Source organism: Protopterus annectens, chromosome 15.part0 (genome assembly GCF_019279795.1).
Source record: "Protopterus annectens isolate FY-2018-M chromosome 15.part0, PAN1.0, whole genome shotgun sequence".
Lineage (NCBI taxonomy): Eukaryota > Metazoa > Chordata > Ceratodontiformes > Protopteridae > Protopterus > Protopterus annectens.
This window is the reverse complement of record NC_056749.1, coordinates 471468217-471480222: the sequence shown is the minus strand read 5'-3', so window position 1 is coordinate 471480222 and position 12006 is coordinate 471468217. Positions and strand designations below refer to the sequence as shown.

Genomic DNA, 12006 nt, shown 5'->3' with positions numbered 1-12006 from the left:
ACAGTCTGGAAACAATGATTCCTCTCATTCCCTGCCTACAACAGGAGTTTCTATGGTGGGCAAAGGCACGTCACCAAAACATGGGACGGCCATTCACTCTACCCCCTGCCAGCCAAACCTTAACATAAGATTATGCATGGGGAGCCCACTTGGCGGGAAGACGCATTCAGGGCATATGGACCTCAAAACAAATGCATCTGCATATCAACCAAAAAGATATGCTAGCTGTTCAAAATGCCCTGACAGTCTTCAAGGACTTACTTAATCCAGGACAACTACTGATAAAAATGGACAACACCACGGTTATGTGGTATATAAACAAGCAGGGGGCACACACTCATACCCCCTTTGCAGATTAGCCATGGCACTGTGGGACACAGCTTTGGCTTACCAAATACATCTTCAAGCTCAGTTCCTACCAGGAAAACAAAATACTCTGGCAGATGATTTAAGCAGAAACCTTATGGACCCTCACGAGTGGAAACTAGATCCACAAGTCTTCAGCAAGATAACAAAGAAATGGGGGGAACCCGGACATTGATCTTTTTGCCTCTCCTCAAAATTATCATTTGAAAAGATTCTGCACAAGGACTTGCCACAGACAAGCATGGAAAGTGGACATCCTATCCTTCAGTTGGAACAAACAATCCTAAGGAACTTGTCTCAATACCCAGCTTGGACCTTACCTCAAAGACCTCAACTGCTGGCCCAGCAAAACAATCGGATCCTGCACAATCAACTCCAAACACTGAACCTGGCAGCATGGCTGATCACGTAATTATGCAAACAACACCTCTCCATAAAGCTGTGCTGGATGTCATTTTGGAAGCCAGAAGGCCTAGTATTAGAAAATCTTATGCTGATAAATGGAAGAGATTCTGTGCTTGAAATCAAGCACAAGGAACTGATGCAGCAGAACCAAATATTCCTCAGATATTACAATACTTGACTGAGATGCTTGACAACTTTCTCATCAATTAAAATCCATGCCTGTGCCATTTCGGCTCATTACATTAGAGCCACCAATCTTTTCTCATCCTTTACTAAAGCAGTATCTTAGAGGAGCCAAAAATTGAAGGCCTCCCAGATCACCACCTATACCTGCATGGGACCTCAGTTATGTGTTGGAAAAGCTCACCCTGCCTCCATTTGAACCAGCTGCTACTGCGGATATGAAGTCCTTATGAAAAACAGCTCTGCTCCTAGCAACTACTTCAGCAAAGAGAGTCTCAGAGCTACAGGCCCTCATGGCGGTGGAGCCTTTTATCATATTTTACCCAGACAGTGCGTCTCTGAGGACCAATCCTTCATTTATGCCCAAGGTGGTTTTCAGTGTGGCCCTTAATCAAATTATTCATCTGCCAACCTTTTATCCAAATCTGCAGAACAAGGGAGAGGGAATTCTGCATTCCTTGAACATACACAGACAGCTAAGATTCTACTTGAGCAGGACTAAAGCTCTAAGAAAAACTGAGCAATTACTAGTGACATATACTGCAGGATCAAAAGGAAAAGCTATTTCAAAGTGGATAAGCCACTGCATTTGTTTCTGCTACTTACACCATGGCAAACCTGTGCCCAAGGGCATTAGGTCTCATTCCACCAGAGCTGCAGCTACATCAGCAGCCTTTCTCAGAGGAATACCAACCAAAGACATTCTAGAGGCTGCTACTTGGAGTTCTGTTCACACCTTTACAAAGCATTATCATTTGCCTCTCTACTCTAAGCCCAGGGCAGGCTTTGCCACTGCAGTTCTGCAGGGCCTTATAACCGCACCTAATGCTGTTTTACTCCAGCCTTCCATTCCACAGCTTTGGGATTCTACCCAAATGCAATGACTGCAACAAAGAACATAGTACAGTTGTGTACAATTACCATAAATGTAGAGGTTCGAGTGTATTCACTGTTGCAGTCCAGGTTACCTGCCCGCCATCCCCCTTTCCTTCTGGAGTTTATCTTTACTTCTCTATCTTCTACTATGTGGTGTATTTGCTTTGCTTTAAGATTAAAAAGTTAGTTTGATGCATATATATATATATATATATATATATATATATATATTTTTTTGGGCTTTTTTGGGGGGGGGCAATCTGGGAAAAGAAAATGGCATCGGCTGCTTGTTTTATTCCCCTGACGACCTGACGTCATGGAAGAGGAGACAGCAAGTGATGCAGGACCCAAGACTTTGGAATTCAGGCCGACTGAGGGCAACCTGCCAGCAGATTACCCAAATGTAATGACTGCAACAGTGAATACACTCGAACATTTACATTTATGGTAATTGTACACAACTGTACTTTCCTCTTTTTTTGGAAATGGCCAAGGGCAATTACCATAAGCTTCCTCATAGACTGGACCTACTCAAACAGCACATCTTTTAGCACATCACACCGAGTGTTTATATCAGATTTTAACTATTTCTTTAAAATATCCAATTTCTTAATATGGGTTACTGCAAGGGGTGTTTCTCCTTACATCCACAGTGCAGTTTTTTTCTGAATTTAAATATATAAGTAGCAAGGATTGATGCTCCTGTACAGGCTTGTGGTGAAGGGCTTTGCCATCCACCAAAAAAGACTTTCTGCTTTTGCTGAAGTACTTTCACTCTGAAGTCCTCTCCTGTCTCTCAGTATTCACAAGGTAGGATGGGAGAAGAGGGTGGACCTGCCTGCCCTGTTTATTCAAATAGCTGAGGACACATCAATGCTCACCTGTCTTTCTTCCTTCAGAAAGTTGACAGGGAACCTGTCCCATCATCTTCATGAAGGTTGCATTCTAAAAATACTCACCCGTTTTTATGCATGTGCCTTCATTAGTACCCACACAAGCTTTACTACTGACAGTACAGTGGGCCTTCTTAAAGGATTTTTTATTAGATCCTTTGAGTTCTGTTTTAACTGAAAACACTTTTCAGGCCAGAAATCAGTTGTCTGAAGCTTTATATAGCAGTATTTCAGACGAAGAATGGTGGCAACTTACCTTTCGTATCCTCTAGGGAAAAACCTGTGCCTTGGATCTTTCAGAAACATGTGTTAGTATGCTCTGTGGTATCATATTCTTCTTCTAAAATTATTTTCAGCAGAGTCTCTGCCTCCCTACCCCACTTCCACCCATTGAGAGAGTCAGTTTACCCAATAGCCAGGACTTTCCCATGGTCTTTGATGATCAAAAGATCTGAATGGGTCATAATGTGAGTTAAAATTCCTTCCTTAAAAAAATCTAGACCACTGGTTAATTTTTAAAGACTGGGTTGGGCTACACCAGATAAATTAATTTGTTACTTTGTTCTCCAGTAACTTACTTATCCTATTTTAGGGTTGCAGGCCAACTGCAGCCTTTCTTGGCAGTCAGTAGGCATAAGGCAGTGAGACTAATCTTCAGCAGGTTACAAGACATGTTCACATGCTTATTTATGCATGGCACACTCAGTTATGGGAACTTTGAAGGATCATAGGTTTACCTACGTTGTGGGGGCAGCCGCGGTGGTGCAGCGGTTAGCGTTGCCGCCTCACAGCAAGAGGTTCTCCGGTTCGATTCTCGGCTGGGGTGCCTTCTTTGTGGAGTCTGCATGTCCTCCCTGTGGTCGTGTGGGTTTCCTCCGGGTGCTCCGGTTTTCTCCCACATCCCAAAGACATGCTGTAGGTAGATTGGACACTCTAAATTGGCCCTAGGTGTGAGTGTGTGCGTGTGTAAGCCTTCTGTCGAAGATTGGGCGCCGGGCTGGCAACCCGACACCGTAAAACTCCACTGCCAATCATGAGCGGACAGGTTTTCTGCTGTGGCGATCCCTAACCAGGAAAAAGACGAAAGAAGAAGGTCTCTGTAATGTGGGAGGAAACTAGCGGTTGTGGAAAAGATCCTTATGGCTGTAGGGTGAACATACAAATCCTGTACAGAACGCAGCCCAACAGAGAAGCAAACTAAAGAACCAAGTACTATGAGGAAGCAACAATAACCACTGCGCTATTCCTTGACTGCTCTAGGAAATTCAGAACATCTGCACACACTACCATTCTGAAGTTCCTCCTGTTGTGGAAACCAACAGGTTTCCAGAAATACAGGCATTCATACTGTCTCTACCAATGACAACAGCCATAGCAGCAGGAATTCTCTTGCTCTAGCTAAACCAAGTATCATAGACCCAACATCCAAAACATTAGTACCTAGCAAAGCCTCTTTAAGCAAGCTATTTGCTAGCTTTTTGAAGTTGAGTCCATGAGGCTATAAGGGATATCTCATTCCATAACAAGGTATGCAGTCATGTCATTCTTTGGTCACTGCGTAACTATTTCTGAGGCCTGAATATGGTCTACCAGAGCTAACCAAAGTCATGCAATCCATCCAGATTTTGAAGCCTAACTTTTGTGTGTTAAATTTAGAACTGTGTATCTTTTCGTTATTTGGTTAAGACTGCTTAAGTCCTCTAAAAGAAAGAGACACTGGTTCTTCTTTGAAAAGCTCCTAATCTTCTTTCTTTAGGTATGTTACTGAAAAAAAAATGTTAGCTTATCACAGGAGTGCTTAGGCAAACATGACTTGACTAAGACCTCCCAGTCTAGATTTAGACAAAGAGTACTGAGGTAGCGCTTTTACTGGTACCAAAACAAACAAAAAAAAAACTTTCAGACTCCACATCTGTCATGTATACTATGACATACCTCTCAACTCTACAAATTTTCAGAGACTGTTCAGATTTTTGCCTCATTTGTGGTCCGTTTTTTCATAAAATTGTGGTTTGTTGGCAAATTAGTGGCAAATCATAAAAGAATGAAGTTAGAAAATAACAAAGGGCATCCGAGTTTCAGACTTCATACCCACTTTACTTCTATAATGGTCAGTCACTAACCAAATTTAATTCCAGCTCAGATTCTAACATTGCATACTTAGAGTACTTCAACATTAATTAGGGGATTCAGAAACACCAAGTCTACAATTAGTGCCAAGCCAACATATGTGGTGAACCATAATGCTCATTACCTATTAATGCAACCAGGCCATTGTGCAAGAAGAGCAGTTCCTTGTCATGGCCCAAGTACAGACCATATTACTTTAAGTTGCAACCAAATTAAAGTTAAGTGCAACTGAGGTAAACGGTGAATGTGCACAAGCATCCGTGTTAGTCGTTGCATACAGGTACCAAATCTACACCTTCAATGATGATATAGTATACAGCAATATTATCTGCAAAAAAATGTTACATGAAAGGGAAACTGTCAAGGATCCCCAAGAGTGGAGTACGTGTTTCTCTGTAGTTAAAAAAAAAAAAAAAAACTATCAGACACGCACTTCTTTTGACATAGTCAACAAAGTGATTCACATAATTTAACCAACATCTTTGTCCTTATATTCCTTCTGTTAATGACTATTATTCCTTAACATTCAGTTTAACCAATCCTAGCTACAAGCCCCCCCCCCCAATTCATGACCTTTTACTCTAAAACAGAAATACACAATAAATGAAGAAATATGCAAAGCAAACGTTTGAGTTCTACAGAACAATGACTCCCTCTAGCTTCACAGTGACTCAGACATGTATGTTCCAGAAACAGAACAAACAGTAAATAGTCAAAAACAATGAATCATAAAAGGAATAAATCTGTGTCCATATTAAAATGAAAACATCTTTTCACTGTGGAAGATATGGATATATTTGGCATGCTAAGAAAATCAATAGCAGACCAGGCAAAATTCCTCCAGTTTAGCGAAAGCATCCTAAAATACTCCAAAACAGTTCTAAACACCATTAACTGTATCACTGGAAAGTCCCCAGGTAAAAGTGCTGTTGAGAAGGACATTAGTCCTGCCACCTCTTGGAACTTCTCACCTTTATATATCCTAAAAGAAAACTTGTATGCTCTATCCAATGTTAAACTCTCTGTATCCTAAAGCTTAATAACCCCTTTACATCCTACTTCTCCTTTAAAACTGTCATATCAAAGTCAATGAGAAATACTGATGAAATCCTTTCATATGCACAGCACCAGTAGGGGCAGAGGATACTACTATGGTTTATCTTATTATGCAAAGAGCATTTACTTCTTCCTCTTCATCACCTATACAAGCCCTGTTTCTTCATCAGAACAAAGCCATTGCCATGAAGACAAACCATATTTAAACCAATCCCACACGAAGCAGACCTGAAAATTTTTGGGACTTTAGACCAATAACCATCTTGGCCACCTAGACAAATATCTTCGAAAGACTGGGATTTTCACACAGCTTGAGAGAGTATGGTTCGAAATACAGTATCCTTATCAATATGGATTTTTGTCAGGCCACAGTACAGTAACTGTTGTATTGTCACACCAACACTGTCCTGGAAACCTTGGACAAAGACCTTACAAAAAAATCAGCTTTTATTGACTGCACCAAACCCATTGACCTAATGGATCATGAACTATAGCAATATATATATAGCAAACTCTCACACTCCTTTACCACGGCAGGAATCGGCCAGAACCCCCCTTCAATGATACAGACTCTCTCACCAGCACACAATTTTGTCTGAAAGTTGCTTATAGAATCTCTCCATTATCACCAGTTGTAAAAATACTGCCACAGGGACCCTTTCATTCCCTCTATAATTTTCTATTTTATTAGAAATCTTCCCATTGAACTGTGTTCCCATTGAACTGTCACATCTCAAAACAATCCCTTAGCTGATTATGAGGTTGTCTATAATGCTAGTATATCACCACTCACCATCAAAAAACAGTTGGAGGAATATATTTCCTTACTATCAACCTGGCTGGTGAATATCAAATTATTCTTAAATATATATATATATATATATATATATATATATATATATATATATATATATATATATATATGATTTTTGTTACAAAACAAAATCTCTCAACTGTCCTCAGACAATGACAATGGACCACAAAGAATAACATCCAGAAATTGAAAAACTACCCCCATACTCCAAACACCTAATTGGGTAGATCAAAGGCTCAACTTCCACCACCACATCAATATCATCAGAATAAAACACATCACCCACCCATTTTGATCAAAACAGTTTTCACATTTTCTTGCACCAGAAGTAAACTAGCTACTAATAAAGGTGCCCTGCTTGTACTGCTGGAATATGGCCTACCAATCACAGCTGAGGGTTCCAAGAAAAAGCTGAACTCTTACAATCTACACTAACAGTGTATGCAGATTCATCACTCCTGCCATTCAAAAAAGCACCACACTAATACGGCTAAAGCAAAGTTACTTCCAATAAAGCAACGATACACTCTACTTCTAGCATCACTCACATATAAGCTTACTAATATACGGACTTTACCATGCTTTACCAGTTCATTAGCCAAAAGGGCTACCAGTTACAACATAAGAACCCAGTCACAAAACAACCTTTGTGTTTATTTTTGGGAGCAAATTTCACATAGCCAACCCACAGCATTTCAATGGTACCGCTTCCCCATGCACAGGGATCCTTTCCACTAAAAACTTTACTGTCTTCATTCCAGCAATTCACCTGATAAGAAGTTATTGCACAGTGAAACTACCTACAAATACTTTAAGTAGTACTATATAAACTCATCTAGGCATTATCGGTCACCGTTTAATCCCTGGAATAACAAACCCATCTCGCTCTCTTATCTTCCTAACTGAAAACTCTTTCACACCTGTATTTCACTATTGTCTCCTCTTCCACCACTGAGTGCTGTCTGAACATATTAAAACAACAATTTTACAGAATACTCCTTTTCCAGGTTAAAATATGTATTGCTCTGAGGTTTAATAGCTGTAACCAGAAAGACCATAACTAAAAAAAGAAATCTGAATCTCTGCTTTTGTTTGATTTTTTTTATGCTAGACAGAAAAAGACACGACAATCAACAATGAATTTTAATTTTGGATGATGGAATAAGCTACAGATGCTACTTATTAAATATAAAAAGATGTTTGCTGAAATATCTACGGTCATCTAATTTAGTTGATTACTGCTGTTTGTGAATTGCATATTTCACCTCTTTGTAAATAGTGTACATGTTAAAAAATAAAAATTAAGAAAAATACTGCATTGTACAAATGCATATTCTTTAAAATTCAAGTGGGTCTACAAGCATTATTTTATTTGCTAAACTTTGTCTTTACTTTCATTGAGTGACCTGTATATGCAAAATAACAACAACATTTTGTCTGACTGAACATTCAGCTTTGTATAAGCAAATTAATATTGGTTATTTGTGATTACCTTGATTTATTTCATCTTCCTAGGCTCTCTCTGGTATATCTGGATCAGTATATATACACGTGCATACAAATATACATATGGGTGGTTGTGTGTACCTGCATGAACAGGACGTATGTATAATGTGTATGTCTATATATATAAATATATATGTGTATGTATACACACACACACACACACACACACACACACACATGTGTACACATACACACCAATTATATAAGAAAAATCTGAGATCATTAAAAAATAAAGGCTACAGATCAGGATTCATCCTTGTTTAATAAATTATGGTACTCTCTCTCTCTCTAATTTACAGTACCCAATTAGAATGTTATGTTCAGTTTCAGGATTTTAGAGGGTGGGGGTGGGGGGGTGTACTCAACAGACTTTCAACATACTTAAAGTTCCTAACCAAAAGTGTAATCTGTGAATGGAATACCGAAGGCTTGTACTGTTGTTTGTGATCTGCCTGCTATCACTCTCTTAGATCTTCAGACTGTATGGACTAAGTTTTACTTTCTCTGGAGAGGTTACACAGTCTTGTTTTTTTTTCTCTTGATTTTTGATTCTATGTTCGTACATAATCACAATGTTAAATGTGGCTTTTAGTGAAGTAAAAGCTAGTCCATTCAATATGGAAGTACTGGACTGGATTTATCAGTCACTGCTCGTCTGATCTCACCCAATAATGCACAGCGGAGTGGACAGTGAATCAAGTTTGGATGACTTACTGGCCTGTCAGCTGGATGTAAAATTACATGAAGTCCTGACTTTTACTGTTAAAGAAACAGAACTAATAAATCTGCCCCCCCCCCCCCCCCCCGACACAAAAAAATCATGTCCTGGAGAAGCATCTGATTCCATTTACCAATTTTTTTTTTTACACTGGTTCACACCCTTTAGAATGGAATACTGCAATACATTGTACTGTGTTTTCAAGTTGTTTGTACAGTAACAATCAAGTGCAAAATTTGTCAGCATACATTCTGCCTGCAGCTTAAATTCATAGGTTACTAGGCTGTCAGCCCTAGGGCCTATACAAGACTAGCCATAACAATTCCCTGGCTATTTCTTCCCACACTATTTATTTCCCTGGACCCCTGTCTAGCAGAGTGACTGACGTGATCCCCGTGGTGAATTTCCTTTCTCCCATCCAGTCGTCAAGGTTCCTTTTGAAGAGGGCCAAAGAGGCACTGTAAAAGGAAAAACTTCAAAGATCAATTCACGTTAGGTTCACGCAAGGCACCCTTTATTACTTGCAGCAAGGAGACAAAGCATGTAGGTACAAGATTTGTCTAACTTTCTGGTGGTCAGTATGTTATTCTTATACAGTTCTCTTCATGTCACACAGAAAATGTTACTAATCTACTGCTGACGTTGGACACAGCTTTCTGTATGTTGCACAGAAAATGTTACCAGGCTTATTGCTGACATGGTCAGATTATTGCTGTCTTGCAAAAAACATTTGAGAAAAACAACCTGGCCTTGGGCTTATTTTAGCCCATCTTGTCTGTTCAATTCTTCCATTGTACAGTTCTAATACATGCGTTACATTTGTCTAGATTCAAGGTACATTTCTAGCTTTCGTACAAGTAGTGCTGACTATGGTTTAAGCTTTCAAACATCTATTGTTTTCTTTATCAAGGCTTCTAGCAGCTGCACATTTTCTCATGGCATAAGCAGAAATAGAATGTCTCTTATTAAGTTTCTGGTAGCTGCACATATTTTCATTGCATAAGCAGAATAAAAATGTCTTTTATTAAGTTTCTAATAGCTGTGCAGATTCATGCAGTATGAACAGAATAAATGTGTTAACCCTTTTAAGCCTTTAATGTACTAAGCATGCACATTGCTATTATGCATTTTCCTAACAGGCACTCTGCTTGACATGTATGGGCAATCTATTCCAGAGTCTGGGGAGTCTCTGGGTCAGGAACCTATCCCTCCAGCATGTTTTGTTTATTGTGATGACAAGGTTTAGATCCCTGGAGCGTGTGGCTCTGAGGGATTGGGATTTCTTTAAGTGTAGCATGTCCAACAGCTCTGGGTTTGACATGGCCTTGTATGTTAAGCAGAGATCGCCTCTGAGTAGACGATATGCAACAGAGTATAGCTGGAGTTTTTTAAGGCGGTCAGCATAGGGCATCTGCTTTAGGCCTGTGATTCTTTTAGTGAGGTATTTCTGCAGCCTTTCCAGTTGTTGCAGTTGTCTTGAGAGGTACATACCAAACGGGGCGCTGTATTCTATAATGGGTCTAATGAGGGATGAGTACAGTGGGACAATGACCTCCTTTTTTCTGGATGAAAAGCCCTTAGTGATGTGGTGTGCCACATAGGATTTCCTGACTGCTGTGGCAATGTGGTTATCGAAGGTGAGTCCACTGTCCACCTGTGTCCCTAAGTCTCATCACACTTTCGGTGTTTAGTGTATTGCCACCTATATGGTAATTCACGGATACATGTTTTTTCCCAAAGTGGATAACTATACATTTCTTGGCATTGAGATTGAACCCATGGCTCTGGCACCAAGCATCTGTTAATGTAAGGCCCTTTTATAGAGTATCCACATCATTTGGGGATTCAATAATGGCTCCCAGTTTGCAGTCATCTGCGAACTTTGTTAGCCAGAGTCCCTTAATGTTGGCCTGTACTTCACAGTAGAAGATGCCAAACAAGATCTTCCTGCTGAAAGTAGGTTTACACTGGTGTCCTGTAGTTTTGTACTGCCCTCCTGTAATGTAGCTCGGTTTCTTACAGCTATTTTATCCTGGGTAGTACTGAGAAGAGCAACATCTTTCTAACTTGATGGTTATGAATGTTTTTTTTTTTTTTGGCAACTGATAGTACCATGATGCATTTGAAAGTAAAGGCAGTCAAGATAATAATCCACTGTATCAAGTCAAAGAAAACTTTGTCATTCAGAACTACACAGCAGTGTAGCTGAACAAAATTACAATGCTTCGTTCTCAATGCAGGAAACAGCTCATTAGACAGAGAAAAATTAATAAAATAAAATAGTAGAAATTTAATAAGTAGCAATCTGTAAGTAAAGTAGGACAGCAGTGACCCATGCCCATTTCGGAACAGGAGACAAGGAAGACAATGAACAATATGAAAGTAATATTGCCAAAGTAAAACTGAAACAGCAGCAGCATATCTATAATTAGACTGAATTATTGCACAGTTTGTATTTTGCAATTTACAGTCCTTCAGTGTGTAGGTGAGCTACCCTAGTATTGCACTTAGTTACTGCACATCCATAAAATAAGCCCCTTGATAGGCTAGTTATTTAACAGATGTTTGTTTTTCCCAAGAGTTCAGCAGTCTAATGGAGAGCGGAAAGAAACTTTTTTTTTTTTTTTTTTTACTCTGGTGGTCTTAAAATACAGGCTTCTGTATCTCCTGCCAGAGGATAGGAGAGTGTATAAACCATTGGCAGGATGTGTTGGATCTTTGGAAATCTTTTTGGCCCCGTCGATGCACCAGCATTTGTGTAGATCTTCCAGAGGTGTAAGGGAGGTGCCAATCATTTTTTCTGCTGACCTTACAACTCTCTTGAGAGCAATCCAATCCTGATTATTACAGCTTCCATACCAGGCTGCAATGCTGTTGGTTAGGACACTTTCAATGGTGCCCCTATAAAAGGTCTGAAGTATGAAGCTTGGTAATTTTGCCTTCCTAAGTTTCCTTAGAAAGTGTAAGCATTTCTGAGCTTTTTGTATGTGTGACTGTCTCACATTCCTTACCTGTAAAACAAATGCTTAACGTTTAATTCATTTTATGTGCATTTTACA

The 12006-nt window shown here is 39.6% G+C and overlaps 1 protein-coding gene across 4 annotated transcripts in view; it reads left to right on the top strand.

The window, feature by feature from the left end:
* Positions 1–12006, top strand: part of COL4A5 (collagen type IV alpha 5 chain) — a 3591008-nt gene that overhangs the window by 3373626 nt on the left and 205376 nt on the right. The window lies entirely within an intron of this gene.